The sequence below is a fragment of the Varanus komodoensis genome, unplaced genomic scaffold, assembly GCF_004798865.1.
Source record: "Varanus komodoensis strain SLA01 unplaced genomic scaffold, ASM479886v1 scaffold1, whole genome shotgun sequence".
Lineage (NCBI taxonomy): Eukaryota > Metazoa > Chordata > Lepidosauria > Squamata > Varanidae > Varanus > Varanus komodoensis.
Window position 1 is genome coordinate 67301533 of NW_025335268.1, and position 10246 is coordinate 67311778.

Sequence of the window (10246 nt, forward strand, 5' to 3'; positions counted from 1 at the left end):
AGCAAACCATTTTCCTGAATTGCCCTCCTTTCCTTGTGGTAGAGCTCTGCATTTCAAGTTTCATATCCACATTTTGAATAGATGGCCAATCATGAAAAGGATTTGAGCGGAGATGCAAACAGGACAGAACTCCAGAAACTCCCCCACCCTTATCCCAAAGGCCCAGGGTGCCTGGCAGTTTACTTTTGTTCTGCTTTTTCCCAGTCTTTCCATTTTCTCTGTGGTTAATATATGCATGTGAGCTCATTAGAATGATTCTTCCTTCTGCACAAATGAGGGAAGTCACTGGCGCAGGTGGAGGCCACCAGTCAGACGCTGGCATTGGCTTTCTGCCAACCTTTCTTTTGGCATTGGCTTCCTGCCAATCTTTCGGCAGAAGCATGCTTCGTATATGGGGGGATAAACAGATTGTTTTTTTCCCCTGGGAAAATAAAGGGTCAATGCAAGCAGCAGAACCTTGTTATTGTCAAGCCAAGCAAGTTCACATTTCAGCCTTTCCTTGGAGATTTGTAATTCATGCCTTTGCCAATAACAAGGTGCACCATTGACATAGCCTGCATGCCTCCTGGGCTTTTCAGATATGATACTCGATTCATCTCCATCTCCAAAATTACACAAAGATATTAGCACAACTCTGTGTAATTCCCATTGCAAAATTTTAAGGGGTTTTAACGTGTACACCAAGTTTAGCAATTGTGGAAGTATAACTGACTAGTGACCCTTGCAAAAAGTAATTATGCATTCATAATATTTTGATTTTTCTTGTAAAGTATCACCATTAAAATGGTTTTTAATACAACATTGCCATTGCAATCACTATGGTTTGAATGCATTGTAAATCAGTTCTGTTGACTGACTGAATACCTCCAATTAGAATATCCTCTCAGGCTGTCCAACACACATTAGAACAACATAGTACTATGCTTCCTGTTCCAAAGTAAAGATTACACTTTTCAAACAGGCCTTTGGTGAACTAACAGCTAAATCCTCTACAAGTTTACTCAGAAATAACCCTGTAATTGGTTCATTGCCAACCAGAGTCCTATTGAAGCTAATAGAACTTGCGCATTTTTCACAGCATGTCTATAACCTTGAAATGTGCTTAAATTCTCAGCATTGGGCCTTGCTGCTGTGGAACTCTTGAAATGAATGCTATTGCAGATTGCAATCACTTTTGTAAAAATATCTTGAGTATAATCCTATATATGTTTATACTTGGAACTTCAACCAAAAGTAATGGTACTTCCTCTAGTGTGCCAAGTATTGTGAAATGAGATCAATAACCACAACATTCAACTTATTCACATAAGCACAACTCAGAAATCATGAATCAGAGAAAAGCAATCTTGTTCATTCTCCAGTTATCACCATGCCATGTCAGCAGTACTGTAAATTACTCTGGTATTGTAAAAAGCAAGAAATTTCTGCAATTTATAGAAAATTCTTGAACTTTCCCAACAGGTTGATATTCACTTGCTTTAACACCATTTTGTTTAATTTAAACAACATTTACATGAAGGATAGCTAAAAATAATTTAAATAAAAACTTAATTACTGAAGCTAAAATAATGGATCTTAATTTGAATTTAAAGCTCAGAGCCCACATTTTCACCTATACTTATGATGGTAACTTAGTTAATAGCGTGCGTGCGCACACACGCACACATACACACATGTGTGCATTAGAATATTGGTAACTTGTAAAATAATAAGGTAATAATAATAAACTTGTAAAACAAGGAAGAAATTTCAATGACAATTTCAGTTGAAAGAGATGCTGTTGATTGGATTCATATATTAATTTAAATTTGAATAAAAGCAAAGCTACTGCAAGTTTAAAAGAAGTCCTGCAAATATATATACTACACAGTGCAGTTTAAATTGTAGACACATCAAAAAAGGGAAATGAAAGTCCAATAAAGGCATGAAATGCATGACATTTGACTGAGAGGAACTTAGCCATTCAGATAAGTCCCTTTTGATGTAAACCTCTTTTGAAGATTTCAAGAAAATGTTTAAGCAAGTATTAGTAGTTCAAAGATAAGAAAATATTGAGTGGTTCCCCTATCCAGCTTCATTAAGATCAGGATCTTTTTTCCTCACATGCAAAATGAAAGCTTGGGTGCTTATGAGGTTAGAGTTAAAAGTACTGGAAGTTTCCAAGTAAGAAAAGAAGTTAATCCTAGAAAGAAAAAAATCAAGCTTCAAATCTTCTGCCTGATATAAAAATATAGTGTACCTTTTCAACTATACATGGCTTACAAGATATTTTTTAAAAATATATACGGTATATATGACAGTATGAAACACAGAATACCACCATCAACAACAATTTATTAAACACCTAAAATTAAGTAAGCACAGATTACTTAATTAAGAACACAACATAAAATTAAAAAGGAATAGGGAGGAAAGAAGAATTTTAAAGGAACCTCAGGCACCGATTCTTAAAAGTGACCTAACCATTCTTATAATGCACAGCTTGGATAGAAAATGTTTTGAGGAGGGAAAAGTCAGATGCAGCAGGTCTTGCAGTCCACTGTCCCATTTTCCTTCTGCTACTGTCAGGAAACGCAGGAGTTGTTTATCAGTAACAGCATATGTTCCCAATGGACAAAAGCTACCACATTCTATTGGTGTGCTCTGAAACTTCCATGGGACAATTTAAAGGAGATTATTCAATGGCAATTGATGTATCACATGATCTCCATTAATTAATGTGAAGTAGAAAGCAGTGATTAATATTTTAATCTTCTCCAAATACAATTGATACAAGTGGACAGAGAATCTCTCAAATGAATCTACAGACAGCTTCAAAGGGAGGTCTAATAAATAAATAGATGGCAGTTGGTTAATTCAGTAAAGGAAGTCTCAGGCTCTAAGGAAAAGATTCAAATGGCTAGTCTTTCTGCACCCTGAGGTTTTGACAGTACTGTACTCCTACTTTATCCCAGTCCGCCTGGTCAAATGTCAGGGCTCCTTAACAACCTGATTCTGCAAGCCTTTCCCAGGGATGGCTGCTGAACCTAGATGCCTGAAAGAGCCCATGGCCACAACCGGTCTTAGAACAGCCACAGCAAGTGACTGGGTCTGGCCCATCCCATTGTAACATATCTTGTTACACTTGCGGAACTATGGAAGTTTTAAATGTGGGTCAGTTCACAGGTGCTAAGTAGGACTGAATAGCAACCACACACTTATAAAGGGGAAAGTATATGGGTGTGCCCCATGACAAAATTGAGTAAAGCCTTAATATGCTCTCTCTCACGGAGGAGTTCCGCTATATTAAGAATTGAGCCTGCTCCTATCTGCCTAGTTTCAGCCTGAATTTAGCTCTACAGGCACTGAATAAGCAAGCCTCCTTGCACAATTATCATTTCTGATCATATGCACAGAAAGCAGTTCAGCACTTCAGTTGCCTGATCAGGTCAGGTGATGGGCCAGCCAGATGACCCCATTTAATGGTTCCTTTATTTTTGCTTCTTCCAATAAGGAGAAATAACCCTAAGGAGGTAACAACATAGGGCACTGGTAGCTGTCTCTGTGGATGCACATCTGTCTCTCTCAAGGAATGTTGGCAGAGACTCTGAGAAATCAGTAGGTGGCATGATCTCTAGATGCAGCCTGATTAACCCCAGTGACTCTTAAGGAGTACAGGAGGAGGAGGAACCCTCCTCTTCCAAGGGCAATCCCATCAAGCAACCTCCTTTTGGGGGCTTCAGCAGGGAAGCACGAAAGTAATGACATCAGAGGTTACTTTGCATCAATGCACATGTGAGAATGAAATGTTAACAGCAGCTCTGTTTCCAGAGTAACAACATTTCCACCAGTGCTTAGAACTTGAGCTATAAAGCAACACTGGGTTAAAAGGTAAAGGTTTCCCGTTGACGTTTCGTCTAGTCATGCCTGACTAGGGGGCGGCGCTCATCTCCATTTCCTGGCCGAGGGAGCCAGCGTTTGTCTGCAGACAGTCTCCGTGGTCATGTGGCCGGCATGCCTAAACACCGAAGTCACGGAACGCTGTTACCTGCCCACTGAAGTGGTACCTTTTTATCTACTTGCATTCGCATGCTTTCAAACTGCAAGGTTGGCAGGAGCTGGGACGGAGCAACGGGAACTCACCCCGTTGTGCACATTCGAACCAGCGACCTTTCGATCTACCAGCACAGGAGCACAGCGGTTTAAACCACTGCGCCACCTGCAGTCCCTATAAAAGCCAAGAAGGACAACTAAAATAATGATTGCAAGAAATACCTGCAAATGTGACAGTAGGCTGTCTAGCACAGTCTGATTTAGTTCTAGCTTAGTAAAAACATTAAGTCCTTCCTGACCTAGTGTCTACTAGATTCAGTTACATTACAACATAGATTAATCCACAGTTGTTAGATAGCTTTTGTGGGGGCACATATGTAAAATCTCTATAGTACAGTCCTATTTGTACAACTGAAAAGCCTAACTCTCAGGGTACTGCTATGCCAGGGTAGATAACATTTTTTTTTCCAGAACATTTTTTTTCCTCCCTTCTCTTGCCCTTCTCTAAATCCATTTTTTCCTGCCCCTCCTATTTTCTTCTTCTCTACCACTGCTGCCACGTCTCCCCCCCCCCCCCCCAGCACTCCTTCTCCCACACTTGGGATTTGCTTTCCAGTCACTGCCACCATGTCTGCCTAACTACATTCACCATAGCAGTAAGGAAGCGGGAAGCTGGCCGATTCCTTGCTGCTGAGGTGAGGACAGACTGGAGCAGCAGTTGTGGGAAACACAAGGAGGGTTGGAGGTGCTCTTGGGAATCCTGCCAGGCAGCAATGTGCCCAGGTGCCACTCTGCCAGCCCCTGTGTTAACAAAGCAAAGCATCACTGCTTCACGCTTCTGCAACTGCATGGCATCATGCATTTTCACTCACCCACAGCATGATACTGAGGTTGCACAGTTGGTGTTCTACCTAATCCAAACACATCTGCCAGTATTTACCAGCAGTCAGGAATTAACCATAAATGTTCAACAACTGTAAAGCTAGTTTCAGGGGTGGCGGAGATGAAAATAAATCTACCAACATAGCAACCACTAATTAAGAGCAATTACACACCGTGGTTAAAATGCCAGACTGGGAGTCAGGATGTCTGGGTACTAGTCAGCTGTGAAGCTCATGGATGACTCTGGGTCACTCCATATGCATGGGACCATATTACTGCTGTTGCCACCAGGCAGCACTGCCCAAACTGGACACAAATATAGGGAGTTGTAGTATGAAACATCTGGAGGACAACAGGTTGGGGAAGGCTGATAAAATTTCTCATAGCCAGATGCCACAAGATTTGCTGTCTCACAGCTATTGTCCAGACTACAGACATTAAAAGCTAATTCCCAGTATGAAAGTTAATAGGTCAGTCTACAGTCTGTTTATTGGCAAAAGAAGTAAGAACAGAAAGCACAATCAATACAAGGACAGACAGATGGTGGCAATCCCTACAAAGGGACTGCTTAAATCAACTGAAATGAATGGAATCAGCAAGCTCCATTTATTCAGAATTGCATCCAAACTTTAATGTTGTCGCATGATTGCAATTGTTATTGATTTGGTTAAAGCCTTTCTTTGGTTTAATGGGTACATTAAAAGTTGAAATATTTCAATAGCTGATCATGACAACACTGTTTAATTAAATTATTAAATTAATTATCCTTTCTCTGGTCATCATCATCATACTTTCATTATTATGAAAGTTAACTCCAGCAAATTTCCTTGCATTATATTAATTAAATACTGGCTAATTATAAAGGTATATGACACAGGGGAAGTCTAGGCTGAAATCTGTTTTTTCTTCCATAGGTAATAACAGCAGAGTTGTGGGTAGGGTGTGTGATTTGGGCTGAGTTTTTCATGCAAGCACCCTGCTCCAATTTGGGAGTAGCCCCTCAGCTGATTTGCCAAAAATGCACAAAACATGAACTGGGAAAGAAAGTAACCTTGAACTGAGCACCTATCTGTCTATTGTGAATTATATTCCAACCAACTTATCCTGTGATTTCCAAACACTTTTGCTTTAGGACCAGTGTCTCAGGCCCATAGCAAAGTACTTCCATGCGGTGACTTCCAGCAGGCTTTGAATAAGAATTCTCTGGTGGGGTGGATTATATACGACTTGATTCCTTGCCCCTAGGAACATCTGTCACTAGTAATGAAATCATCGGTATGATCAGAAGCATTTAGTGTCATAGTAGGATCAGGATAAAGAAAATTGCTGGGTCATTACAGGGACTCAGGAATTTAAGCAAAGCTTTGCTTGATCAGATCAAAGGTTCACCTAGTCCAACATACAGATTCTGAAAATGACCATCTAAGATGTCTGGGAAGAGTATAAGTAGGACATGAGGGCATCCTTTTTTGTTTGCAAACAAAAAATATAGTGCCTCTTAAAATGAAATATAGTGCCTCTTAAAATGAAAAGTCTGCCTACCAATAGGAATCTCTAACACTGAGATTCTTCTTCTATGGGTGCACATTTTTTCCTTCAAACAATCTAGCATTCAGGCAGGACAAGGATAATTGTATCAGTAGACTTATATTAGTGTACATATTAACATGCCCATGTTTATTGTTTTATTGATAGTGTGGTTTTAGTTTAATTGCCTGCTAATCTGCCTGCTGTGCTGCACTGACATAAAAATGTGGGACTTTCCCTTATAATTTAATAAATAATTTCAAAATTTTAATTATTAAAATCAGTTATTGTGGCTGCAGATTGGTGAAGAAAATAACATCTTTTACCAGCTTCTACATTAAGAAAACAGAAATAACAATTAATTTCCTGAATCTGCAAAGCTATGAAATGACATTAAAGACAAAATTCACATGCTGGTATGATTCTTGAGCAATTCTGCATATTTAAACAGAACTTCAGTTTGCTCAACAGAAAACTGTTAATAGACTGTCGTCCATATTTCGCTTTTTAAATGGTTAATGATCTGGCCATAATTGAAATGCTGTTATTTAATCCCTGGGAAAAACAATTACTGTTCCTTCCTCCTTAAAAAATGTCAAAACTATATTACAAATTAATCTCTAGCCATCTGTCTTTCTTAAGCAATGAGGTACAGATGACGAAAAGGTTAAATTGTTTTAACCTATTTCCAGTATCCAGATAAACATTGAATATGGTATAATGTTCATACTGCAGTTCTCAGATCTTTAAAGTAAAGCAGTTTTTCTTTGATGCTTATTCAAGTTAAGTGTCCATTATAGATTATATTTAGCTGCTCTTATTATATTCCAAATATTCATTACTTAAAAGTCTTAGTGGGAATATACTTCAGATGTCAAAATGCAGATTTTATCAACAACTGAAATGTTGATTCAGTGTTGAGATCCTGATAAAGGGATGAGAACATCAGGATTGAGTAGATGGAAAGAAACTAAGGAAGAGTGATAACAAGCTTCAAAAGTGGTTCAAATTAATGGGGAGAACTACTGTATTATCATAATTTAACTATCATGATTATATTGCATGTTCACTTCCTGCAAAGAGAGGTGGTAGGGTTAAGTATTTCTTGAAGCTACATGTTCTGTCCTGGAAGCACCTTCTTTTTCTGACCAGTTGTACTAGTTCTAGACACCCTGTATGGAGGGAAATTCCCTTGGCAAGAACAGACCTGACCCTTTCATTATTATGAGAATGGCAAGCCCTTTACTAAAAGCAGGCTCCAGGTATGAACCTTGACACAAATTAAGCTTGAATTGTTTATACACAAGCATGGTACAAGGGGATTTTTTGGTACACAATAGGGCTGTTTAAAAAAATTATTAATTTCCACATTTGTTCATTCCTGGTTGATTAACCTGAAATGAAAAACACATTAATTTTATCCAAACGCCATGTATATAATCAACAGTAGCACCATCACATTATGGTGTGAGCACTTCCTGGAGTGTGCCATGGTGACTGCAAGTAGTTCTAGAGACTTTAGAAGCAATTAGGAAGGCAGTCCCTAGACAGCAGTTGCTAATCAGGTAATTAAGTGACTAATTTCCTGAACTTTATTTTGCTCCCATACAGTCTTTCTAAAGGATTTCCACACTTTCCAGGGTGTTTTAGAGCATTCTGATGTTCCTGTGTAAATCAGTATATTCCAATTCCCTCCTCTACCTGCCATCAATCTGATATATTTTACAAGCATTAATAAAAGTTGCATTTCCTACTAACATGAAATTTGAAAGCATAAGAAAACCCCACTTCTAAACTATGATGATTACATATGTGTTAAGCTAAAGGCATTTTTAAGATTTAACCTAGGGTCATCCCATTAAGCTGATCTGTGGGAGGTTTAGGACAGATAAAAGGAAGTACTTCTTCACACAGTGTACAGTTAGATTATGGAATTCGCTGCCACAGGAAGTGGTGATGGTTGCCAATCTGGGTGGCTTTAAAAAGGGATTGGGGAGATTCAAGAGGGAAATGACTATCGGTGGCTACTAGCCTTGCAGGCTAGAGGTGACATGCCTGTATTCACCAGCTGCTGAGGAGCTGGGGCAGGAGGGGGTTTTGCATCCAGTCTGCTTGAAGGGTTCTGTGGGCAGCGGGTTGACCACTTTATGTATGGAGCACTACACCAGGTGGACCCTTGGTCTAAGCCAGTATGACTTTCTTATGTACTTTATTAAATGGAATGATCCTTAATCAGCAGCTCACAATGTCTTAAAATGCCCTGCAAAAGTATTCATCCTCCTCTGACTTTACCACATTTTGTTGTGCTACATATAAACAGCATTGTTACCACTTGATATAAACAAGGTATTCAGCACTGTGAAGGTACAAAATATGTTTACTGTGCACAAAAGTTAAGTAAATAAAAACAAACTAGCATTTGTTGGTCGGTAAACCCTCACCCAGGAACAAGCTTAGAAGTACTTGTGATGGCAATGACCACTGCACGTGTTCTTGGCTAGGTCTCTATCAGCTTCAAGCATCTGGCTCTTGCACTGCGCACCTATTTTTCCCAGCAAAACAGCTCCAGCTCTGTTGGGTTGGATGTAGACTGTTACCGCAGGTTCTCAATTGGACAGAGGTCTCTGGTTAGACTTGGTTATTCTGAGCGTGCAGGTTCTTGTTTTTATACCACTCTTTGTTGTGTGTTTAGAGTCATTGTCCTGCTGGAAGATGAACCTTCTCCCCCTGTCAGGTCCCTTGCAAAGCAAAGCAGTTTCCCCCCCCTCTGGAATGCCCTGCTTTTGTTTCCAACCATCTTGCCCTTAATCCTGACTGGTTTCCAAGTCCCTGTCAAGGTAACGTATCCCCACAACCTGTTGTTGCTACCACCACGCTTCTCGGTGGGGATGTTTGTTCTCAGGGCAATGAGCACTGCAGGCTTCGCAGCCAGGCCAGCAAGGCTTTTCCCACATGCCATGTTGCAAACTCCAATGAAATGTGTTTGTGCCAGCAATGGCTTTCTTCTTGCTACTCTTTTATAAAGTGGAATGAAATAAGTAAATCCGAACTTCGTGGAGCACCTGGGTGATACTTGTCCCATGGCTAGTTTCTCCCATCTCAGCTGTGAAGCCCTCTAGCACTAATTGTGGAAGAAAGGATCCAGAACTGTACGAGGTTGGACATGAACTTGCTCAGCTTCTAAGAGCATCTCTGCAGAGGCAGGCCTCCGTTCTACAACACTGCGTGCTTTGGGTCGCCAGGTCTTCACCCGCAGCAGTGGCCTCATTCTGTTCTAGTCATGTACCAACAGCATTCTGCAGTCTCAGGAATGCAGATGCATACACTGGAACGCCCACTAGAATGTGCTTCCTGTTAAAAGCAGCACAGTGCTGCCAGATTCAAGAGTGCCTCTAAATGAAAAACAGGCTATCTATTTATTTATTTGCATGCTTAACCTGCTCTTCCTCTCCAAGGAGCTTTGAGTCTTGTAACAATCCTGTCAGGTAGCTTAGGCTGAGAGAGTACCATTGGCCAATGGTGTCCCAGTGCGCTTCATGGCTGCACAAGTTCTTATTTATTTATGTATTTATTTATTTTCTATACCACCCAATAGCTGAGGCTCTCTAGCCAGCTCATAACAATTAAGCAAAAGACAAAAAATACAATAAATTACAGATACAATAAAAGAGTATACACAAATATATACAGTATCCAAATTTTTTAAAAAATCAGTATACAAAATATAAAAGTTTAACATTTAAAACCTTTTCAATTAACTAGACCTAATTAAACAGTAGATATAGCCCACCATACACCATGAAAT